The sequence below is a fragment of the Myotis brandtii genome, unplaced genomic scaffold (genome assembly GCF_000412655.1).
Source record: "Myotis brandtii unplaced genomic scaffold, ASM41265v1 scaffold191, whole genome shotgun sequence".
NCBI lineage: Eukaryota > Metazoa > Chordata > Mammalia > Chiroptera > Vespertilionidae > Myotis > Myotis brandtii.
The window spans coordinates 3,554,227-3,567,222 of record NW_005357115.1 but is presented as its reverse complement, the minus strand read 5'-3'; the positions used below and the strand labels follow the sequence as shown (position 1 = coordinate 3,567,222).

Sequence of the window (12,996 nt, the reverse complement as noted above, 5' to 3'; positions counted from 1 at the left end):
TTCCCTGTACTAAGTTCTGGCCAATGAAATATAGAGCATTGTGCCCTAACCGGTTTGGCTCAGTGGATAGAGCATTGGCCTGTGAACTGAAGGGTCCGAGGTGCGATTCCGGTCAAGGGCATGTACCTTGGTTGCGGGCACATCCCCAGTAGCGGGTGTGCAGGAGGCAGCTGATCGATGTTTCTCTCTCATCGATGTTTCTAACTCTCTATCCCTCTCCCTTCCTCTCTGTGAAAAATCAATAAAATATATCTTTTTTTAAAAAAGAAAAGAAATATAGTGCATTGTATGGTACTACTGGGAGTCTCTTAAAAAGAAGGAAACGGTCTTACCCCTTCACTTTTCACTTTTATTCTACCTGGAACGTGGAACGCTAATGGCCTTCTTGCATCATGAGACAATAAACCAATGACAGCTCCTCTGTAATCCAGGACCCAAGTTCCCTCTATCTTGCTTCTTTGTCCTCATTAGCTCATTTCTCATGGTCCATGATGGCTGTTAGAAATCCATGCGTCCCTTTCTCATTAGGTCCAGTTGCATATAATAGACTAAGTCCAAAAAACCAGTAGCAAACCAAAACAGTTTATTTCTCTCAATTTTTTTTTTTTCCTTAAGAGAGAAATAAAGTTCTCTCTTGTTTATGCGACTGTTATTTTGGGCTGTTGACCTTAAACAAATAGACTGCCATATATTTCTCCAGCAAAATGTGTTTATTCAGAAACAACAAAGAATTGCAATATGCAACATTCAGGTCTAATGGCAAACCCCGCCCAAGTCCAGAGAAGCTGCTCTTTTGTGGACTTGGGAGGAGCTGTTGTAAAAGGGAGAGTCCATTGAAGGAAACTGAAAGGTCAAAGTATAGTGACTTGTCATTGACTTGAACTATGGAAGTCTCCCATTGGCTGAGCTGTTACTGGGCAGGGAGGAATCTTTTCTTCCTCCTGCTGAGGTAGACAAGTAGTATCACTTCCTGTCCGAGATGCAAGCTGCCTCTCCCTATTGGGGTCAATAGTGTGTGTTGAGTGATATGTGCCTGAAAATGGTCTTCTAGAGGCCCTTCCTCCACATACACCATTTTAAATGAGGTTTCTGCTTATTAATTTTCACAAGGCTTTGTCTGTTTTATGTAACGGAACCTAATTAAGTAACCTAGGGCACTGGAGTGTATATTGGAGTCCGTGATGGGGCCGGTTCCAGGCCCACTGTGAGTAAAGGGTACGGCCCTGAGGGAATCTGCTCCCACCTTCAGCATCCTCCCAAACTTGTTAAACCTTTCACCGAGCAAACTGGGTAGAGAGACTTCATCTCAGCTACTTGTGAGAGCAGGAAGTCTGAGAGGGTGTGCTCGTTACCTTTGCCTCTTTATTGAAGGTAAGACTTCAGTTTGATAATGTCCCTGCTTCTTTGTTTCCTTGTCTTAGGACGTCTCTCCAGTCTAGAGCCAGAGTCTAGAGCACCACTGCCCAATAATGTGAGCTGTAAAGGCGATTTAAAATTTTCTCGTAGCCACATCTAAAAAAGTAAAAAGGGTGCTCACTTTGGCAGCACATATACTAAAATTGAAACAATCGAGAGAAGATTAGCATGGCTCTGTGCATGGATGACACACAAATTCATGAAGTACTCCATATTTTAAAATAAATAAAAGTGAATACATAAATAAGTAAAAAGATAGGTGAAATGAATTTTAATAATACAGTTTACTTAACCCAAATATATACAAAATATTATCATTTTCAATATAATCAATATAAACAGAATCATTATAAATTCGATTGGATCAAACATAATATCAAAATTATAAATGAGGTATTTTACATTCCTTTTTTGTTCTAAGTCTTTGACATCCAGTGTATATTATATACGTACAGGGCATCTCAATACTTCCATGTGACTAGTGGCATATTGTACAGAGCAAGTTTAGAATCTGCTTCTTTTCTCCTCCCAAGCCAGCCAGCCCATCTTCCTGTCTCTCGTTGTCATCTCATTGTAAGGTTTTGCCTCTCAGCCTGACCCTTTTGGATTGATGCATTTTTTTGGAGTGCGCTTGGATCTTTCAGATCCTTTTCTCCTGGTGCACAATGATGGACCAGCCCATCTCCATTCCGTGCCTAGCCTTGATGACTTCAGTAATCTAAAAGGAAAGGTCAGATGGGTGAACTTCCTTGGGTGCTTCTCAAGTACATGGATAATCCTTTACATAGGCAGTTTCACATCACTGCTTCCCAAGAGTTAAGGTCTTGCCGCTTGGATCTTTCAGATCCTTTTCTCCTGGTGCACAATGATGGACCAGCCCATCTCCATTCCGTGCCTAGCCTTGATGACTTCAGTAATCTAAAAGGAAAGGTCAGATGGGTGAAGTTCCTTGGGTGCTTCTCAAGTACATGGATAATACTTTACATAGGCAGTTTCACATCACTGCTCCCCAAGAGTTAAGGTCTTGTGAAGAAAACAGAGTGGGAGGGAGAATCACCTAATGAGTAAGATTATTCTTGATTGCCAATCACTTGGGAAATTGGCAAGTCTTCAGATTGGAAATGAAAATTGGGGAATAGGGCAAAAGCAGGTGCAGAAGGACTTTCTCTTGCATGGCTGTTGGCACCTAAAGAAATGTGAGGATCTGGAGCATGAGGGATCAAGACTAGGGACTGTAAAGTTGTGCCAGTTCGTGGGTAGAGCAGTGATCTTCAAACAGTGCCCTGTGAAGTTCCTAGTTTGTGAGTTGCTACTTCATAACTGTAATTTTGCTACTGTTATGAATCGTAATGTAAATATCTGATATGCAGGATGTATTTTCATTGTTACAAATTGAACATAATTAAAGCATAGTGATTAATCACAAAAACAATATGTAATTATATATGTGTTTTCCGAAGGTCTTAGGCGACCCCTGTGAAAGGGTCGTTCGACCCCCAAAGGGGTCGCAACCCACAGGTTGAGAACTGCTGCTCTAGGGACTGCCTGAAATAGGATGGAGGGGGGACACAAAGGAGGCACAGTGGATAGAAATCTGAGCTCCCCAAGCTCCCCTTCAACCTGAGCAGGGTATCTTTTATATATTTATACATTGAGGTTTTGCATATTATTTCTTATTTATTTATTTACTAGAGGCCCGGTGCATGCCATTCATGTACTGGGGGGGGCAGGGGGGGGCGGAGAAGGGGCGGTCTCTCAGCCTGGTCTGCATCCTTTCGCAGTCTGGGAGCCTGTGGGGGATGTCCGACTGACAGCTTAGGCCCATTTCCTGCGCTGCTGTGTAGGCGGGCCGCTGTGCTTGCCAGCCGTCAGCCTAGCTTGTCGCTGAGTGGTGCTCCCCCTGTGGGAGTGCACTGACCACCATGGGGAAACTCCTGTGTTGAGCGTCTGCCCCCTGGTGGTCAGTGCATGTCATAGCAACTGGTCGTTCTGCTGTTCTGTCGATTTGCATATTGCCCTTTTATCATATAGGATTTTTAAATCCTTGCCCAAGGATATTTTTTTCCATTGATTTTTATAGGAGGAAGAGGAGAAGGAGAGAAACATCCATTCGAGAGAGACACATGGATTGGTTGCCTCTCGCATGCACCCAGAGGAGGGCTGGAAATTGAACCTGCAACCAAGATATGTACCCTTGACCAGGAATCAAACCTGAGACCCTTCGGTCCGACACTCTAACCCCACGGCACTATTTAATTTTTTTTTTATGCATTTTTCATCTTTAAAAAAATTTATTTTTATTGATTTCAGAGAGGAATGGAAAGGGAGAGATAGAAATATCAATGATTAGATAATGGATAAGCTGCCTTCTGCATGCCCCCCACTAGGATCGAGCCAGCAACCTGGGCATGTACCCTGACTGGGAATTGAACTGTGACCTCTTGGTTCATAGGTTGAAGCTCAACCACTGAGCCATGCTGGCCAGGCACTATTTATTTTTTAAGTGCTCTACCTAAAAATAAACAAAAACCTGAACATCGCTGAGATAGATGAAAAAAACTGATGCTAACAGAGGGTAGGTGATTTTCCTAATCACACAGCTAAGCAGTGGTAAAGCCAGGATTCAAATGACCAGGTATATTTCCTAAAGCAAAGGCCCTTTTAGAAGAGAAAAAGCTAATTTCCTTGGCCCCTACAAAAACATGTGCTGCCTAGAGAGTCATGAGACCAAGAAGAGAGCTTATGGTATCTGATGGGAGAATGAATCTTTAACATTCAGTGATAATATCTGGGTGTAACGAACTCTCCTTGAGAATGTGGCCCTAACAAGCAGAAAAGTCTTAGGACTCTACAAAAGATTTTTGACATTTTTATATATCAAGAAACAGCTCTTTGGACATTCAGCTGGTTGTCCGAGGCCACAGACTTTCCATCCTAGAATCATGGCCCAGTTTGTCCGTAACCTCATGGAGAAGGCATCTGCACTGGTAAATGCTGTTGTGATTTACTTGAAATGTAGATTGGCCACATTTTGGCACTATGCCAAGGTTGAGCTGGTTCCTCCAGCTCTTACTGAGATCCCTAAAGCTATTCAGAGCTTGAAAAAAAAAAATAGTTGTATTCTAACTGGTAGCTTCCAATGCTCAAAGTTAAGGAAGCTCTGCTGAATGGTTTGGTAACCACTGAGGTGTGGTTGTGGTTTTATGTCGGCAAGATCATAGGAAAGCGTGGCATCGTTTGCTATAATGTTTCAAGACCAGTCTTTTTAAAAAAATGTTTTTATTGATTTGAGAGAGAGAGAGAAAGGGAGAGGGAGAAGCATCAATTTGCTGCCTGTTATTGGGGATCAAGCCCACAACCCGGGCATGTGCCCTAACCAGGAATTGAACCTGTGACCTTTTGGTGCACAGGATGATGCTCAACCAACTGAGCCAGGGCTGAAGACCAATCTTTAATAACTGTTTCCTTTTGGTTTATTATCTTACTGTTCTTCGACCATGGGTGATCAGAAGGGTATTTGAATTTTTAAAAAAAATTTTTTTTTATTGATTTCAGAGAGGAAGGGAGAGGGAGAGAGAGATAGAAACATCAATGATGAGAGAGAATCATTGATTGGCTGCCTCCTGCACGACCCCCACTCGGGATCGAGCCTGCAACCGGGCATGTGCCCCCGACCAGAATCGAACCTGGGACCCCTCAGTCCCCAGTTCGATGCTCCATCCACTGAGCCAAACCAGCCAGGGTGGGTATTTGAATTTTTAAAAAAGATACCAAAAAAAGAAATAAAAATAAAAATCTCTTTTTTTATAAAAAAGAAAAACTGTTTGAAATGTTTCAGTCAAAATACCTTCCCCAGGCTCTTCAAGCCTGTACTATGTCCCTCTGTCTATAACACCATGGAAGTCAAAAGGGCTCTGTCTTAAAGGTCTCACTCCTGCTTATGAGCATCATCTCAGGACTACATCCAGCCATTCTCCCTCTAGACCAGCGGTTCTCAACCTGTGGGTCGCGACCCCTTCAGGGGTCAAACGAGCCTTTCACAGGGGTCGCCTAAGACCATCAGAAAACACATGTATAATTACCTATTGTTTTTGTGATTAATCACTATGCTTTAATTATGTTCAATTTGTAACAATGAAAATACATCCTGCATATCAGATATTTACATTACGATTCATAACAGTAGCAAAATTACAGTTATGAAGTAGCAACGAAAATAATTTTATGGTTGGGGGTCACCACAACAAGAGGAACTGTATTAAAGGGTCTCGGCATTAGGAAGGTTGAGAACCACTGCTCTAAACTGAACATTAAAACACATTTTTTTCAGTAAAGAAGGGAAGGAAGAAAGGGAGGAAGAGAGAGAAGAGAGGAAGGGAGGGAGGAAGAAAAGAGGGAAGAGGGGGAAAAAAGGAGAAAAATGGAGGTAGGGAGGGAGACAAAGCCAAGCAGGCCTCAGTATTGCTCCAACACACTAGGCATGTAGCTGCCTCAGGGCCTTTGCACTCCTCCTGTTCTGTTCTCCAAAAATCCTCACACCTTACTCCTTTCCTTCACTGAGGTCTTTGCTGAATGCAGAGGCCTTCCCTGACTATCCTATCTAAAAGAGAACCCTATCAGCCTGGCCAGCATGGCTCAGTGGTTGAGAGTTGACCTATGAACCAGAAGGTCAAGGTTTGATTCCCCATCAGGGCACATGTCCAGGTTGTGAACTTGATCCCCAGTGGGCGCTGTGCAGGAGGTAGCCCATCAGTGATTCTCTCTCATCAATGATGTTTCTATCTTTCTCTCCCTCTCCCTTCCACTCTGAAATCAATAAAAATATATTTAAAAAAATAAAAATAAAAGAGCACCCCATCATTCTGATCAGCTTTTTCTTCATAGCATTCATCAGCATCTAACATATTATATTTTACTTTGTAAACAATTGTCATTACTGTGTGTGTGTTTTTTAATCCTCACCCGAGGATATGTTTTCACGAATTTTAAAGAGAGTGCAAGGGAGAGGAAGAGAAACATTGATGTGAAGGTAGACCGTCGATCAGCTGCCTCCTACACACCCTCTACTGGGGATTGTACCATCAACCTTTGGCCCAAACAACTGAGCCACACCAGCTGGCGCTCCTCCACTCAATTTTTTGGTGGTTCTGGGCACTGATTTCTAGGTCTGGGTGGGGTTATCTGGCTATAGTCTTCAGGTGGTATTTGGAGTCCCTATGTATCCTGGCTCCCTGGGAAAACATTGATTGACATGACATGGCCATTCTTTTTCTGTGGCAAAGGAGAGGTTTCAATGGAAATTCAGAAGTAAAAGGATTCAATTCACCTGCCATATCTCACCCTTAAGAGACCCAAGAGGATTCAGGTTTTGGTAATCCAATTGTATGTCATGGGATACAGTGGGGCCTTGACTTTTATTATATAGGAGGATGTTAGAAATATTGATTACAATTTTACAGTAGCTGTGACAAAGACCACTTTAGGCAGGCTAAAATATTTTCTTAAAAAGAGCCAGCTTCAGATACCCCACCGCTAGTTGGCGCAGCGAACGTCACAGTGAACGCCACAACATCAGCCCAGCATCACGTGTCTCACTCGTTCACTTTATGATTTGACACACGAGTAATTTGAGTTACAAGCTCCGTCACGGAACGAATTAAACTCGTAAATCAAGGCCCCACTGTATTAGGTCTCTCCAGTTTGACTATCAGGCCTGGAGGGTAGCCTTACTGCAGGTGTCCTTTAAAAAACACACTTTTTTCCCTCTTCCACCAGTGCCAAAATACAAGGTGGTAGGGCCTTAGTACTACCACATTCTGAGACAACATAGGACCACTCCAAGATTGGAGGCCTCTGCCTCCCTATTTATTTATTTATTTATTTATTAATCCATTCAATCATTTATTTATATTATTATAGACTAATGGACATGTATTTTGTACTTTGGTAATAATTCAATACCACTTAATTATTTTTGCTGAAATGGGTCCAGCTTTGGCCGTTGGAAGCTCTTTCAGTTGGCTCCTCTGTTGCCTGGACATACTGCCATCATTGTGGTGGTTTTGTTTCATTAGCAGTTCCTTACTTTCTGGCACTGTATGATACTCCGGATTCATTGTGCCCCAGTCCTAGAATCAGCCACTTCTCTAAGGAGTCCTGGTTCCTTTATTGGAGAATGATATTAGAAGCCAAGATCTGGCCACTAGGTGTGCTCAACTATAGTTTCATTCTCTACTATTTTCTGACCTAAGGTAAAGTGTGCTATACTTTTGCTTCCATTTTGGTTTCCTAATTTCTTTGTATACTTTGATACTCATTCTCTCTTTTGCTTTCTCTATATATTTAAAGCTGCTTAAATAAGCTTTGGTTGGGGATGTCCATGGGCTTTCACCACTAGATTACTCAATCACATTTCTTTCTTTCTTTCTTTTCTTTTTTTTAAATATATTTTATTGATTTTTTACAGAGAGGAAGGGAGACGGACAGGTAGAAACATCGATGAGAGAGAAACACCGATCAGCTGCCTCCTGCACACTCCCCACTGGAGATGTGCCCGCAACCAAGGTACATGCCCTTGACCAGAATCGAACCTGGGACCCTTGAGTCCGCAGGCCGACGCTCTATCCACTGAGCCAAACCAGTCAGGGCTCAATCACATTTCTTGTCTCAAGTCTAGATTTGAGCATCTGCATCCATTTCTTTCCTTCTGAATGTAGGGTATCAACATTTTGTGAAATAAAACTATGACATTTGCCTTGAGTTTGTAACCCTGTAAAAATTAGAATTCTATAAAACCATTTCTGGGGTAGGAAAGAGGGAGTCACTTGGGCACCTATGAAACTGGAGTCAGTGTGATCCTAATCAGAAAAGACTTGAATCTCATGAAGGTATGTCAATTTTCTGTGCATAATAAAAAACCTATTTTTTTAAAGAGGGAGGAAAAGACAGGGAGAGAGAGAAACATTGATGTGAGAGCATAACTTCAACTGGCTGCCTCTTACACGCCCCCTACTGGGGATGAAGCAGACAACCCAGGCATGTGCCCTGACAGAATCCAACAGGCAATCTTTTGGTGCTCAGGACCACGCCCAACCAACTGAACCACATGGCCAGGGCATATTTATGGTTTTTTTAAAAAAATATATTTTATTGATTTTTTACAGAGAGGAAGGAAGAGATAGAGAGTTAGAAACATCGATGAGAGAGAAACATCGATCAGCTGCCTCCTGCACATCTCCCACCGGGGATGTGCCCGCAACCCAGGTACATGCCCTTGACCGGGATCGAACCTGGGACCTTTCAGTCCGCAGGCCGACGCTCTGTCCACTGAGCCAAACCGGTTTCGGCATATTTATGGTTTTTAAAATCATTTATATCTGCTGCTGCCACCCCGAAACCCAAGTGTGGCCCCAAGTCCTTCTCTTTTCAGTTTAACAAACATAGACTGAACTTTGTATATAAAAATCTTTAAAAATACACACACACTCACACACAAATGAAAAAGTAAAATATAGATTTTTTAATAAGCAGCTTAGAAATGGTGAGCTAACAGAGCACAGTATTCTTGTCCTAAGATAACCATGATTTGCCCAATTGTCTTTATTGCAGACATGGGATGCTTCATGCTCTCACTTCTGTCTCTCAACCTGAGGTGGAGGAGAGGGCCAGCATTGCTGGGTCTGATCGGAGTCTGAGATCATTCCTGGGCCTTCCTGGCATGAGCCCCCATTTGCCCCTCAAACTAGCCTGGGACGTGTACCCACCCTGGTGGTTCTCTGGCCCTCTCAGGTTCTCCTCAATTCCCACCTCACTGCCTCCAGCACTCATCTTCTGGGCTTCAAGCCAGGTGAGTTTAATTTTCCAAATGTCCCTCCTGTGATCCCTCTTTCTTTGCCCTGGAAGTTCTACTCTTTCTCTGTCCTATCTGACTATCCAAAGAATGTTTCTGAAGATCTTGAAAAATCTGGTTATACTCTTTCATGAAGCTGGGCCTCTTGCTGGCTTTAGGTACAGTGTCACCATTGAATGCCAGGTGGCTGTCTTCTTAATTTAGAGTCCATCCCCATTCTTGGATGCAGTCACTGCTCTTTCCTCCATATGCCTCCTAGTGGCCCTCTCAGGAAGGTTCTTTTTTTTTTTATATATAGCCCCTAAAATGTTCAGTTCTAAGGGTATTGTTGCACCAAGAAGATTGACCTACTCAAGCTCAATGATGGCAAGATCCTTTCTCAGTCAAATTCTGAAGAGGAACCAAGTTATTCCAAGCAGTTCTCATTTTATCCCATAAAATCCCTCTGACCCCAATTGGTCTTGCAATATAAATCACTACAGTATAAAAAATCAATAAAATGTATTTAAAAAAAAAACAAACAAAAAAAAAAAACAAGGTGCTTGCTAAGGCAGAGATGAAATTGGGTGCCCACTGCAGGAATGAAAAATGCCAGCCTCTCCTATATGTCTACTTGATTATTTAGAAAGTTAGAAGTAAGGGCAGAGTGCACATTCTTCTAGGGCAGGGGTGGGCAAACTTTTTGACTCCAGGGCCACAATGGGTTCTTAAACTGGACCGGAGGGCCGGAACAAAAGCATGGATGGAGTGTTTGTGTGAACTAATATAAATTCAAAGTAAACATCATTACATAAAAGGGTACGGTCTTTTTTTTTTTTTTTAGTTTTATTCATTTCAAACGGGCCATATCCGGCCCGCGGGCCGTAGTTTGCCCACGGCTGTTCTAGGGGATGCCACAGTGATGGAATCAAATGAATTGGCACTATTACTAGTATATCTCACAAAATTTCACAGTATGAGAACACTGTTTGTTTGAGTGACACCATTAAAACTGGAGTTTCCTTAAGGGTCCTCCTATATGTAAGTCTCAGCAATGTTTAATTTATATAGAATGCAAATAACACTCTTGAGGTGGTGACTATTGTGAAATCACAGTGACTATACATGGAATGTCTTGACTAATGTTGAATTAATGAAAATTATACTCGCTATGTCTTCCTTTCTGTAAGTATCTGTGGCTATTGAGATAGACCACTGGTACAGTCATTGAGTGTCTGCTAATCCCCTGACACTAAGTTAAAAACACACTGTATCTAGAGAAGAGAACGCCTTGTCATCCTCAAAGGAAACTTGGTAAGCCTATTTTCTCCTTTCTTTGGAGATTTACACTGACATCTGCTCTAATTGTTCTTGCAGTTTCAGACATCACCACAGAAGCTAGTGAAAGGATAAGAAGCTTCTCAGAGTCCTTTGTTATAAAGATTTTTATTTGTGATGACTTTCCCGCGGGAAGGAAAAAAAATCCTACTTGGAAAACCTAAAGTACTGGTGATACTGTTGTAATGATCTGATTATTATATAACAAGAAAGGAGCAAAGAGAAGACTAGATAATACAGGCATGCCATTTATACAGCTTTGCCAGAAAGCTGTAGTTAACACTCTCCGAGTCTGTTCCCTGATGATTGATGGGAACTAGACAATAGATGCATGTCCAGTAAGGTCTGGGTGAGGTAGGAAGGTGTTTACCTGTCAGTCACACCTGGGAACAAGTCAGTGGCCAGAAGTGGTGTGGCCACTGCATGGACACGAAACCTGAATATTTAATCTCCTACACAAAGGGAGTTCTTGATCTTGGCTCTCGGTCCTCTGGCTCTCTTGGGACTCCAATTGCAGGGGGCGCATTCCTTTGCATTCACCAACCTGACTCACAGCCATGTGGGACTTACACAGTGGACTGATGGACTGAATCTAGCCTGATGCTCTGCCAGGCCCAGCTCCAACATGGAAAGGAAACTTTGGACACTGGCCTTGCTTTTGGCTCCACTGGAACCCCAGCTGCACCTTTTCCATGACTGGATTAAGGGACATGGGACTTTGAAACCTGAGAAATGTAACTCCATGCAAACAAAGTCTTTACCACATCTCATGCTCATTTCAGCAGTGCCTCAAGAACCCCTCTCCCACGAGCGACAGGGAAATCTGGCCCATTACTTCTCCCGCAACACTAGCAAATGTGAAGCAGAGGGCAATGTTCCTTGAAGACACAGGAAGGTCCTATCTGGGGACAGGATGTTCCTGGGCCATGCGGCCACATGGAATTACAGCAGGTACTCATCTTAGCATTTAGTTGTTGTTGTTGTTAATCCTCACCCGAGGATATTTTCCCATTGTTTTTTTAGAGAGAGTGGAAGGGAGGGCGACAGAGAGATAGAGAGACACATAGGAATTGGCTGCCTCCTGCACACACCCTGACCAAGGCCAGGGATCAAGCCCACAACTGAGGTACATGCCCTTGACCGGAGTTGAACCCGGGACCCTTCAGTCCAAATGCTGATGCTCTATTCACCGAACCAAACTGGCTAGGGCTCAGCATTATTTTTGCTGAGCCATTGACTCTGTTCTCTGACCCAGGCCTGAGACAGACTTTTACCAACCTAACTGCTTCTGCTTCAAACCTCCTCTGAAAACTACAAATCTTCCAAATTGCTGTACCTCTCAGCTTTCTACTGAAAGCATATTTTTTACTTTATTTTTTCTAACCTGTAAGAACATGTGTTGCAGGAAAAACAGAAAAATGCCTGGAATTTTTTCCATAGAAGGGTAATGGGATCACACACACCAGAATTGGATTATTTTATCTCCAGTTAAGAAGTGGAGAAAAAAGCTCTGTATTTTAAATTCTGTACACTTTGGAGAAAAATGCAATTGCTGTTGAAGAGTATATCAATTATTAAGTGTGGAGCCAGTGCTATTTTGGTTGTATCTACAATGAGAAGATCATTTCCAGGAATACCCTATGCTTCATTTCAGTCAACCCCAGCCCCAATCTTTCCTCAGACAGAAATAACAGCACTGGGCATGGGGGGTAGGGACTGTGGGTCAGGGAAATTGATTGTGATTGGGACAGAAGGATAAGAACAGCAGGTGTTTTTTAAAAACTGACTCCTAAAGTAGTTAATTTTGGTTCATTATATTGATAAGGCAGCTGTCCTCTTTGCAGAATGGATAGAACAGAGTTGGCAACTTCCATCATTTAGAAAATGTCTTTGATTTTTCTTGTGAGTAGAATCCTCCCTCAGGCTGACTGTGCCCTGCGATGTGATAAGGAGCAGAGTGGGGGAATCCCTGTCTCTCTGCTTGGCTCTCCCACTTCCTTCCTGTGTGGGCGCAAGACCTACTTTGCTGGAAAGCTTCTCTTCTTGATCTGGAGCACCCAGTCAGGCTGTTGGGTCTCAGATGTCCATCTACCACCGGAACAATGACCTTTTACATTTCTGTCCATATTTCCTGTAGTTCCTGAGCTAAGACACACAGAGCCTTCTGGATCCACATCCAATCCTTTCTGGACAGTTTCATTTTTTATTCTTTGGAAATAATTTGATTTAATAGTGGACAGTTCTTTCCTTGCTGCCCCTGGTCTGTCTCCACGTTGTCTCTTTCCTCCAGGGACAAGTAGGAGAGGATGAGGGGACCCAGACACCACTGGAGCTGATTCTAAGAACTTTTCTAACTAAAGCACCTGCTAGATAAGGAATATAGGGTGCTCACTGATCCAGGGTAGGGGCCCCCT

At 42.8% G+C, this 12,996-nt stretch overlaps 1 pseudogene; it reads left to right on the top strand.

Moving 5' to 3' along the window:
- Window positions 1-4,298: 4,298 nt before the first annotated feature.
- On the top strand, window positions 4,299-10,657 carry LOC102255878 (annotated as a pseudogene).
- Window positions 10,658-12,996: the final 2,339 nt, after the last annotated feature.